This window comes from Acromyrmex echinatior, chromosome 4 (genome assembly GCF_024713525.1).
Source record: "Acromyrmex echinatior isolate Ae372 chromosome 4, ASM2471352v2, whole genome shotgun sequence".
In the NCBI taxonomy this organism is placed as follows: Eukaryota; Metazoa; Arthropoda; class Insecta; order Hymenoptera; family Formicidae; genus Acromyrmex; species Acromyrmex echinatior.
In genome coordinates, this window is record NC_141855.1 from 15102819 (window position 1) to 15115050 (window position 12232).

Sequence of the window (12232 nt, forward strand, 5' to 3'; positions counted from 1 at the left end):
CAAGATAAGTTTGTATTATATTTAGAACATCCAATGAATGATTTAGATATTAAATATAAATTTGCGGTTTTGTAAAACAGATTTCTCATCGATCAAATCTTTAGGCTTATACGTGTGAGATAAGAAAATTATAAGGGTATGTCGGAATCACAAATCGTGTATCGAGGAGTTAGGTGTAGCAGTCAACTCACTCGGTGGGAGTTCGCACACGAATCTGCTACGGTATGGTAAAAGGTGTGATTCGCATAAAGGTGGGGATCGCGGAAGGTCGGATCTGCGCAATGCGTGTCGCCGGATGAACCACGTGGAGTATTCGCATGCAAAAGACATCGCGGCGAGAATACCCAGTCGGCACTCTTAGTCCACCCTGAAAGGGGAGCGGTGCAGTATCGTTTCGCACATTCACAGATCGAAGGCTTGTTCCAACGAGAGGTTTCCGGAAGAACAGGACATTAAACAGGTCATTATGTTAGTTCGTCAGTAACGAGACGATCTGATCGAGCCGAGCATAAAAATCATTTTGTCAATCTGAGAATTTTATCGCGTAATCTATTTTATCGCGTTACTTTGTTTTTATCACGTTATCTTCCCTAATTATTATATGTGACGGAGAGGAGACTTTAAACTCTTTAAATTACAAGGAGAGATTATTGCGTACGTGTATGTGATAGAAATTATCATTTAAATGCTTCCGGGAAAAATATCCGATAAGTTCTCCATTTATGTTTACACGATGAGATTTAGATCTTTTAGATTGAATTAAGTTTTAAAAACTTTATCGAATTACAATCAGGATAATTAGGATCGGAGGCAATATAATTCTGGTGACTAATGTTTTTGGCAGAACGTTACTGTTATATTTAGAGTCAGTGAGCGTGGCAATAATTTAAAATTCAGCGAAACTATATCCGATTCTTGATACATACGTGGCATCGTGGAACAGCTGAACGTAATCACGGATAATCCTGATATAGTCAGAACGAAAGTCCAACTGCACTCACCTTGATCAGCGGCGGGATGCGTCGATGTAAAACCATCCCAGAATATCGCGGTTTGTCGATGATTCCTCGTTATTATCCATTTGTTAAACACCGGTGAAACTGGATGTGCGTGCCGGTGATAACGCGACAATAACACCACTTTGTTCACCGCGCACTGAAAAGCTGTGAGGAGGAGGGTGGAATAATGGCAGATCGCGCTTTGTGTCGATAGCGAGGTGACAATAATTAAAGAGCGAAACGAGAAAAAGAAAAAGAAATACATATCATGGTGGCGCGCGACGATATGGTGTAGAAGAAGAATCGCGGCCTCGGCTACTTACTATTGTTTTGACCATCGTGCCACGATGGCGGCCATACTTGATATGAGAAAGTATCCCCCACATTGTCCGCGACTATCCACTAATTCCCCCATACACCCCCGCGCTGATTCAACCCTCCAGCCTGCCGCGGTTGCCGCTCCCCTGCCCCCGCGTTCCACGATTCAACGTCCTTCCCTCATGGAGTTACCCCTCTGCTTGCCTGCCTGCCTGCCTGTCCGTTCACCACCCCCTCGTCCTTTCAAAGTCAGGGCCGACGCCTTTCTGCAAACAGACAGGCTCCCTCCTTTCTTCTTTCACCGACTTCCAAATTTTCTTTTATTTTGTTTATATATTCGTTTGTCAAACAATACGATCGTCTCTCTTATTTTCTAAAAATATTTTTAGGAAGAATTTTAAGAAAAGGAAAAAGTTTTTCAAAAACTTTTTCCTTTTTTTATATCATATGAAATGAATGTACTGAGCAAGAAAATATCTCTTTCTATTGTTTCTATCGAAATCTGTAGACTTTCTAAATAGCTGAGATAAAACATAAAATTTTATCGCAAACTGATAAAGAATATTATACATGAAAGAGAATACAAAAGCAGATAAAACTGTAATACTATACACATTATGTGTAAGATACGCTCCATTACCTATATGAAGTACAGAAAATAAAAGTCATTAACGTTATAGAAAAAAGCTCGGGGACTTGGTTGATGGCCAGCCATCACTGTTGCCGAGCTCCTCCGTCAAGGCACTTCCTCCTCTTCCGAAGTTACGCACCTGCACACACGTGCACTGAAAAAAAACGCGCGCGCGCAAATACGCACACACACACATATAGTCGTAAAGAACGTCGTCCTCGCGACCCAGCACGAGCAGTCTTTTACCCCAGTTCACAGTTCCCCTCGTGTAACACTGAGGTCTTTTGAGGGGTTGGAAGGGCGGGGGTGTCGAAGCGAAAGGGAAAGGGGATTTGCAGAGGAGGGGAGAGTAAGGCAGAGAAGGAGAGGAGCAGCGACAAAGAGGAGAGAGAGTCAGAAAAGGGGGATGAAAAGAAAGAGAGAAGTGAGGCCGGTATGTGGGGTGGTACTTTTATACTGGTCACTTGGAATTCGCTGCCCCCACCAGCTGTAGCATTAAAGCCCCTTTCCCTCTCATCCCCCGTTCAACTGTGGTTCTGGTCCCGTGTCACCCCGCCTTGAGGCTCCAACCGTCCACCCTCGCACGGCAAATTAGTTTAGCCTCACGAACAAGTTCGAGTCATCCTGAGCCTCCTCTCAGAACCTTCCTCTACAAAGAAAACGACACACAAACTCATCCTTAAAACACCCGAGTCTAAGGAAGTAGCTCTTTCTATGACGGACCTCTCGATATCGATTATCGCGTGTATTATTTGCGCCTGCTTGCGAATTCTGCTTTGAACGAATTGTTTCAAACGTTATTGATAATTTTATTTTTATTAAATAAAATTGCGTGTGCGAACGTGGTAAATAAAGCATGAATGTAAGGTACAGGAACTTAATGGTATGAAGAAATAAGAAGATTTCTCTCAAAATAATCGGAATTTCTTCTTTAGACAAAACATATTGTCAGGAAGTGGGCAAACGATTAGTAAACACGTGTAATAATAATGATGAAAGAATACGTGAAGAATAGTAGGATAAAGAAGAATATAAAATAGAAGGGATACCTTTAAGTGAATCAAAAACCACTATTCTCAGTGAAACCATGTATAATTTAAAAGACAAATTGAGGCAGTTGGGCGCAAACGTCTATGCGTACCGAGGGCGTTCCGCATCTGCGGTCACGCACTTGTCACGCGATTCTATATTCAGTATTGATAACGATAATGAAACCGGTGGTCTGCATCGGTTCCTACAAATTAATGGCATTATGCGACGGCCGAGCTCTAACCCGACAATTTTCGTGTGGTATCCGTATCGAGTCGATAATCCGTGAGAGCCTACGCCTGTGTATGGGTTCCTGTTCCTATCAATCATTCCTTTTTAAAATGCAACGGAACAAACAATTGAAACATCTTTGCATCTGCAAATTAAAATACTTTATTTGGCATATAGATGGCATAAAAAAAGCTTTGTATAGTTAATGTTAATTAAAATACTGTCAATTTCATTTTGTTATATATCATCTAAATTTATTACTATTATTAGGTGTTGGAATTAATTCGTAGCGTTTTTTAATGAAAGAATGTTATTTATTTCACATGAGCATTAAAAAATACATTAATGAAAGTACGTCCCATCACTTGTAAAACGCTACGAATTAATTCCAACACCTAATATATTATTATTATCATTTTTTTCATTTCTTTTTTATGTAAATTATTTTTAAATGCTACTATTTTAATTTAATAGTATAATTTTAAATGTAATTTATTATAAGTTTAGAGAGCATCTTATTCAAGATAGCATTATACAGATACCTTATTTTTTGAAATGCATTTTTTTAAATTTTATTTTATGTTGTATATTTTATGCATACTTTTCTTATTATTTTGCACATCAATAGAGATTATTATTTCAATTTATTACATTATTAATGTAAGAAATATTTGCAATTAATTAGTAATTAAACCTGAATTAAACGCATATTTATTGCAGTTATTAGTTTGTTATATTATATATTAGGCAAAGTTATATTTAATTAAAATAATTATATGAATTTTGTTAGAATTGTATGTTCATTAAAAATTAGTTTTTTTTTTATATTCAAGGAGAAATTATATGTCACGTAGATAAAAAGTGCCCTTATGTGAAGTTTGGTGGAGACGCACGAGCGAGGATCCCTTTCTTGCTATAAGCGCGAGTTGCCTTTCATGGTTTTTGCTTCCGTTGGATGATGGAATCGTGTCATAAAAAGTGGACGAGTAGCCGTGTCGTATAACGTGCGTCACACGAATGATTGCGAAATAAGCAGTTGTTTAGCCAAAAAATAAGGGCTGCCTCTCTTCGTTATGCAATATGGCGAAAATGAAAGTATGCACGTTTTAGATTTATAAAAAAGAGTTTAAGAAGTTGTATTTGGTCGTAAAAAAAAGACTACATCAATTCAATTTAAAATTCAATTTAATTTTTTCGAACGTTAGATATTTAATTCCGAGGTTTATTAATTTTTAACATATTAAATTACATCATTATTTTGCATGGTAACTTATGTTCATTTGGAACACTATGTTATCGTAATCTTGATTAAATCGGGAATTTTGACTTTCTTGATTGGGAATATAATCTTTGTGATCCCACATCTTGATAAAACTTTTATTTGTAATCGAATACAATTTGAATAGATCGCACGTACAATTCGACGTGTGATTTTACAAGTGGTATAACTCATTATTATAATAAATATTTTGCAAAAAGGAGCGCTACGATCTCAAACGACGAAGATAATGAAAATCAAAACATAACAAAAAGAAGAGTATAAAACCTCAGCACAAGATATTCTCTTTGTGATATTTAATATATAATTACGTTAATAAATAATTTTAACGTTTCGGCCACAATCTGGCCATCTTCAGTAAAATTACAAATATCCATAAAATACAATATTTACATAAATCTAACATTAAATTCAACAGTCAAAAATATAAATACACATAAATTCATTCTTTCCTCTTGTAAGAGTACATCGTAAATCTTGGTTGCAGCGCCAATTATCATATTGCAAATTATGTAGAATTATATTAATAATACACAATGTCACGACAAATTTCCATTTGCGTGAGGAAAGTGCTTAAGATTCATTTTGTCTGTAAAACAGAATCTGGCAATTATTGTTCTACATAATTTGCAATATGATAATTGGCGCTGCAACCATGTTTGTTATAATTATATAACGAAAATCATTGAATGAAATTTTCCCAAGCATGCGAACACATTCGCATGTTTTGCAAATAACATTCCACGTTATAATTGGCACATTCATAAAATTCCATACCTTGAATAAAAATAGGCACAAACTTTTGCGCTGTCATAAACACTCGCCACTTATCGCGATGCTGAACGACGTTTCATGCTGCCGAGTCGCGCAATTCTTCAACGCCAAGTTTGATTTCACGCTTTGTCGTCGATGTGCGATAACATTTTTAGGGATATCCTGCATTTTATCGGATGACCGCCAGGCAGATCGATGACCAATGCACATCGGTAGGCAGATGCTGGACACAGGCAGCCGGTAGTTTGAAAAAAAAAAGGAAAAAAAATAGGGCAAAAAGTTGAGTTTTTTTATTTGTAATATAAAAGGCAAGCACGAAAAGCATCGCCGTGAAACATAATCGTCAAAACGGCTCGGATCAATTCGATATTATTAGCTCGAAGAGGGTCGTCCATTACTGGACAGCTGGACAATGGTCGTTCCGCGGTCGATTTTTATCCCCCGTCTCGAAACTTCCCGTTTTTCTTTTGACTTTCAAACTGAAAAGTGCCTGCGTTCTAATATTCATTCGACGCGATTCTGATATATCAATTTTTTTTCCATACTTAGACAAAAGTTTCGTGATTTTCTTCTTATTTATCATTACGTCTTCGAAACGAAGTCTCATCGAGAGCCCGCTGGAAATAATAGCTTGTTGGAAACTTCTATTCAATACTTAAACATAAATGTTCAATGGCATTGTTTCGATAGCAAATTATTGCGATGACTCTGCAGGAAAAGCGATAATTTTTAAAGGCAAGCGTACATGTCATTTTTGTTGTAAAGGATAAGTTAATTTATTTGACTTGACTTTTAAACAAATACATAATTTTTATTGTACACCTGAGAAGCGCAAAATTATTATTTATATTAATTATACCAGTAATAAAAAATTTATACAAATACATATACAAAAAAATGTATTAAATATCATCAATTACTTTAAATCACAGAAAAGTCTGAGAGCGGACGTGCCTGCGTTTTAGATGGAATTCACTTACTAAAGCTTTTATGTGCACGAAATGTGCACAATTCAGCATGTGAACATAGCATAGAATAGAACTGAACAATATACGTAACATAAAATAAAATCGAAGATCATGGATTACCCGCTAGAAATATCTGTGGCTACATAGTTCAACATGTACGCTTTGTGCACATAGAAACACTAGTAAATGGGTTTCATTTAAACGCAGGTACGTTCGCTTTTATTTCTTCCCTCTAATTAAACATTCCTTTAATTAATCGATACTATTTCTGCTGAAGAAATAAAGAGTTATAAAATTATAAAAATATGTGATATTATAATTATAAAATTATAATTCGTTTTATATAAAACAACAATTTAATATTATTAATTGAATATTTTATTACTAGATAGAAACGTCGAGAACATTTTAAATATCTTACACAGATATCCATTTTTATTTTTATCTACAAATGTTAGTGAAGGAATTTTATTATTTAACACATCATTGGTTAATTAAAGTTCTATATTCAATATAAAGTAACTATTTAAAATAATATGTCTTTATAATTATTTTTTATGTGCAATATGTGTTATTTACATAATACATTTTGAAATATATGTTTATCTGATCATTTTTACCATCAGTAAAATTGCATACCAGGAATCTACTTGTACGACCTGTAGATAAAAGCGTACCAAGATCACTGGCGCCATCTGTGCGATTAGTCCATTCGAATCGATCACTATCGCGAAAGTTTCGAAGTGTCTGGCATCCGTTCGCGTACGTTTCGAATGTTTCGAAACTCGTGTAATCCTTCGTCTTTCAATTGGCAGGTCCGATCGTTTAAATGAAGCCATTTATTATCATCAGCACGGAAGGAAAACTCGTCGACCTTTCGGTTCTGAGGTAAGAGCTCTTTCTTCTCTTTTCATTCAAAGTGAATCGCATCTTAATGGCGTCGCACAGACGAGCGAATCTTTCAATAAAAAGAGACAATGAGAAGGGCGTTCTCGCGCGCACGTGAAGAATAGCGTTACTTGATCCAGTTACGACCAAGATAATTCTTGAATGGTCAAGGGACTGGGGGCGTCAACCGCGCATACAAAAAGTACATGTACATACATACATACTTACTCCGCACGCGCGCGCGTGCACGAGGCGCGACGATGACGCCCTTTGTGCCAAGAACGGTGCAAAAAAAAAACGGGCTCGAGCGGCGGCTTTCATAGACGCGCTAAAATATTCATTGTCTGAAAATGGGCGTTTGTTGGATAGCGTGAACAGTCTTCGCCGCCGCGTTTCTTTCCTCTCATTCTCCTCCCCCCCCCTCTCTCTCTCTCTCTCTCTCTCTCTCTCTCTCTCTCTCTCTCAAGGGCCTCGAAATGGTCCTGAGACTTGAAAGACGCGCAAAGGCGCCATTATAGCCAGCAGAATTCACTTCCAAGGAGAGAATGAATGAGAGAGAGAGAGAGAGAGAGAGAGAGAGAGAGAGAGAGAGAGAGAGAGAGAGAGAGAGAGAGAGAGCGAGAGAAAGGGAGAAAGAAAATTTAGTTCTCGGACAAGCGCGCCAGAAATTCAATATCTTGTTACTCGAACAACGTAATGGACAGAATGAGCCCTTCTCTCTCCTATTCGATCTTCGTCGCAGCTGTGAAGTCGATAACCGTGATAATCCGTGCGGTTCGCGAGCCTGATATCATCCGATTCGCCCCCGTCTGCAAACTTTTCTAATAATAAAGTCCGCGAAAATCTCGGACGATTAGACGAGCTTCATAGAATCATGAAGTTTTCGTGACGTGGCCTGATATTCCATTCCTTTCTTTCGTCGTACCTGTTAGTATTCTTCTCCGTCAGTTTGTCGCATTATTCGAAAGTTTCTAATATCCTTCATATTATATCATTTCCGCTCTATCCTCGCTCTTCTTCGTTTATGGATTCTTTGAGTTGATTTGAAGTCAATAAAAAAACTTATTTAGCTCATCTTTCCTTTTTTTTGTTTCTCTCCCGACAGCTTACTGAAAAGAAAAGTAAAATAAAGAGACTTTAAGAATTATAAAAAATTAAAGAGAAGAATTCGATAAGATATAAATATAAGAGACGTTTGTAACATAACAAATATATTTTTAATAATAGATAAGAAGCTCTATGAGCCTAAATAATAACTTTAACCTTTAAAAAAACAATGATCAACATATTAAATATTGTACAAATACTACAATACTGATCTAATAGAAGCAGATGTTTCGATTGGATCATTATCAATGTGTTAAAGTTATATTGAATTATATCGAATTAAAAAATTATATTGAAATTATTAAATAAACTTAGTCGTTATAAGTACATTATAATAAAAAAATATAAAAATGAGAAAAATATATAAATTCCTGTATCATATTCGAAAATCTATATGTATTTTGTGGTTCATAGTCGGCAACTGTAGTACATACTAAATTATATGACGGAAATTTTAGTCATAATTATTGAGAATCCTACTGGATGAGAAAATTTCGGATTTAATATAAATATGAGTTCTATTGATAAAAATTGTTCACTGATATAATACATTATAATTTAGTAATAATTATAATTTAGTAATAATTGAACTACAATAATCTATATAATATCCATTTAACTTAATAGTGATTAAATTACAATGATATATATGTATATAGTACCGATATATTTAATTATAAATTGATCGCAATTAAATACAACTGTATTTTTCCTTTTTATACATATATCTTTAAAAGAGTCTTTTTATTTTCAGGAATGCATTATATTCTATTTTATTATGGGATTAAGAGTATGGATTCAATTGTTATTATTAAATTATATAATTATGTGTATAAATTACAGTGCTATAGATTATACGTAGAGTAATTGTTGATATTGATCCAAAGCTCGAAATGACACGTCCATTTAGTATATCGCTCTCTCATCCATATGCGATATGTGCGGCCGAATAACCCACACGGATTTTGTTCCATATATGCAACGCTTTGTATATTTCATTAGTAGATGCTTGGTAACCGCGTTAATTATTGGCGAGATTACGACAGAATGAAATGCGTGACTGGTCCTTTGCCAGCGCACCGATAGAGCCGCGACAGCGTAACATTTCTCTCGGTTCATTAATGAAATTGAGAGGGTATCGCGGAATAATTGCGCGCGACCAGTTTTCGTGGAATTAAATATATTTCATTCCCCGATTAATCAGCGAAGTTGAAATGTTTCGCGCCGCTCGCGGGTATTGTACGCGTTTCGCGGATCGCCATTAAAACGCGCAACGAAATTGAATAGACGTACTACTGACCGCATTAATGCAATTATAAAGCAATCGCTGTTACGAGCTCGTGATCTAAGCTGAAATGAAACGAAGTAAAATATGGAAACATGGCCCAAAGGCAATGCAATTTTAATCACCCGTCCCCAGTAAAATGAAACGACATTAAAAACGAGTAGCCAATTTTTTTTTTGGCATTGGCGAAAAAAATTTTCAAGTGTTTTTGATATTTTTAGGCGAAAAGAAGAAAGTACGTTATATTTTTCTATAAAGTCAATTTTGTGAGTACAAGTATATAAATTCGAGACTCTGTATTTCTTTGAAAGAAAATCGCGTAGGTACCTTGATCTTATAAATTTTATCTCTTTTTCTTTCTTTCCCTCTCATATTTGAGCGAAATTGACATATTGAAAATAAAAAATTGAAAATAAATTCCTTATTTTTTCCCCTGATATTTCACGTGAATGTCAGGGTCGCAAAGAATCTCTTCGGATCGCGTGCAATCATTGAAGGAGGTCCCGAGGGCGAACCCAGTTCTATTGCCTATTGCCTTGGTTGTGTCGCGATGCATCCTACCATGTCGTCGCGATGGGGCACGTTGTCTCCTTCGAAGAATATGGATATTATGCATGAATAAGGACAGAAGTACCCTTTTGTGCGTTCCCATCTCGCATCTAACCCTCTCAGTTGGCTAATTCAGGGATATGCGCTCCTCTCCAGCGCAGCCGGCTGGTTGCACCTGAAAATCTGCATGCGCAAGCACGGCGATCTACGTGTTTGCGAACGTGCAGGGTGTTCAATAGCGGTGGGCTGCTGGCCTCGCAGAATTTTTTATTCCACCAGCGTGTACTCGTGCATTTAGAGGAGCGGGAGAATGCCAGTCGGCGATAGCGACTTTCGGATCTTTCTTTTAAAAGTTTTCAAGATCGGGTAAGATCAGTCGGGTAAGATTAGAATTGTTTTGAATATTATTATATTATATTATTCAAAGTAAAGATTTTTTTTTTTTAAGTCTTAAGAATGTCTTGGAAGTTTTGAAATCCTTGAGAATCTTGAAAGTCCAGTCTTGAAGTCTCTTCTTTGAATGTTTGAACCGTTTAAAATTCTTAAGAATAGAACTGTTTTCTATGGCTGTATAATAAAACCAAACGTGGTTTAAAACTATAATATAAGGGAATATGAAAGAAAATGGAATACATTTTTAAGTGTTTCAAACTTTCGTGATTTTTAATGTATTTAAAAGTTTCAAGATGTTTGAGATTTTCAAGAACTTCATAAAACTTTTCATTTTGAATAAATTCGAAACGATTTGAGATTTTAGTTATTATATTTTAAATGTTTTGTTTAATGTATCTAAAATTCAGATTTTCATTCCAAATTTCGGTCTCATCACTGTTAGTTTTTCTAAATGCGCTTAACATATTTATATCAGGTCGCATCTGAGACTTGATTGTGGTCAAAGTTGGTTAACATTAATCAGCTGAATTTTCATTTTTCTCATCACTGCCGATCCAGATAGTAATGGATGTAATGTAACTGGTCCCGTTCGATGGAGACTTGCAACGTTATCGGTTTTACGTAGCGTAAGTAGCGTTGCGGGATTTAATATCGAGCTTTGAGTCTTGCGCTCCGATACGCCGATCGAATATTTATCAAGTGAGCATGGTAAAGTAAGTACGTTTAAAATAGCGATTTGATGGAGATCGCGAATCGTATTGCGAATCGAAACGACGCTCTTCACTTCTCGATACACTTCTCATCGTGTAAGAAACATCAAAGGAATTGACGTTTTTATTGCGTTAGCTGTTGGATTGGTTTTCATCTGGATAAAATCCTCGTCGGCTTGTCTTTCTGTCTTTCTCGCGATCAGAAATCCGTTCGGCTCGCCTACATCGCGTAAACATTCCGCTTCGACGATGTTGGCAGTACTAAAACGACAATACGGTATGAGCTCCCATTTTTGCAGTGGACGCTACACAACGGCGATGCATCGCATCCTTATGCCACATACATCGATCGGCTATTTTTTCGGAAGTATCGTTCACGCTCGCCAATCGAAACCGCCGCTCTGCGCAACTCGCGCAGATTGAATCGATTTTCAATTCGAGCGAGATGTCTCTCTATCATGAACTACAGACAACCATAAAGTCGGAAAGGTAGAGAGAGATAGAAAGAGAGATAAAGAGAATATGCATATTTCGTGTATGTGTATGTGTGTGAGAGAGATGGGGGTGTGAGATGACAACGTAGTGGTTGAGGGACGAGGAACTGGGACACGGAGGGTGAATCCAACGACAGATTCACGTGGCGTGCGTACCACTATTCAGAATCATGTGGCATGGTTCGTAAATGGAATAATCAGTGACACGAGGGAACAGAGAATACGTTGTTGTCCTGGTTCTCTCCCCCGCGATCTTCCGCATCCCTCTTCTTCCATTCTCTCTCTCGCCACTGCTTCTCTTCACCTCGTCTGAGAATGGTGTCGTGTCGTGTCCGTCGTTGCTCTCTGCGGAAATCGTCCTCTCACTTTTCCCTTCTCTTTCTCTCTCTCTCTCTCTCTCTCTCTCTCTCTCTTTCTCTTTCTCTCTGTGTTTCTCGTGACAGTTTGCGGAGGTTGTAGTGATGAATAATCAGCTACTCGACGCCTCTCGAAGTCGCGAAGTTAACTACTGAAAACGGCCAACGACGACAGTCGAAACTGCCATTTTGCCGTTCATAAAAGGGTCAACATTTCGAACT

General features: G+C 37.0%; 1 protein-coding gene across 2 annotated transcripts in view; it reads left to right on the top strand.

The window, feature by feature from the left end:
- LOC105145459 (Down syndrome cell adhesion molecule 4) overlaps window positions 1–12232 on the top strand; it is a 230904-nt gene that overhangs the window by 37382 nt on the left and 181290 nt on the right. Inside the window, exon 1 of one of the 2 annotated variants that reach the window (XM_087405822.1) lies at window positions 6932–7116. The exons of the other annotated variant lie outside the window; for it this stretch is intronic. The gene's annotated coding sequence lies outside the window, so the exon portion shown is untranslated. Of the gene's footprint in view, window positions 1–6931; window positions 7117–12232 lie in introns of those variants that run through there. 2 annotated transcript variants of the gene reach the window in all.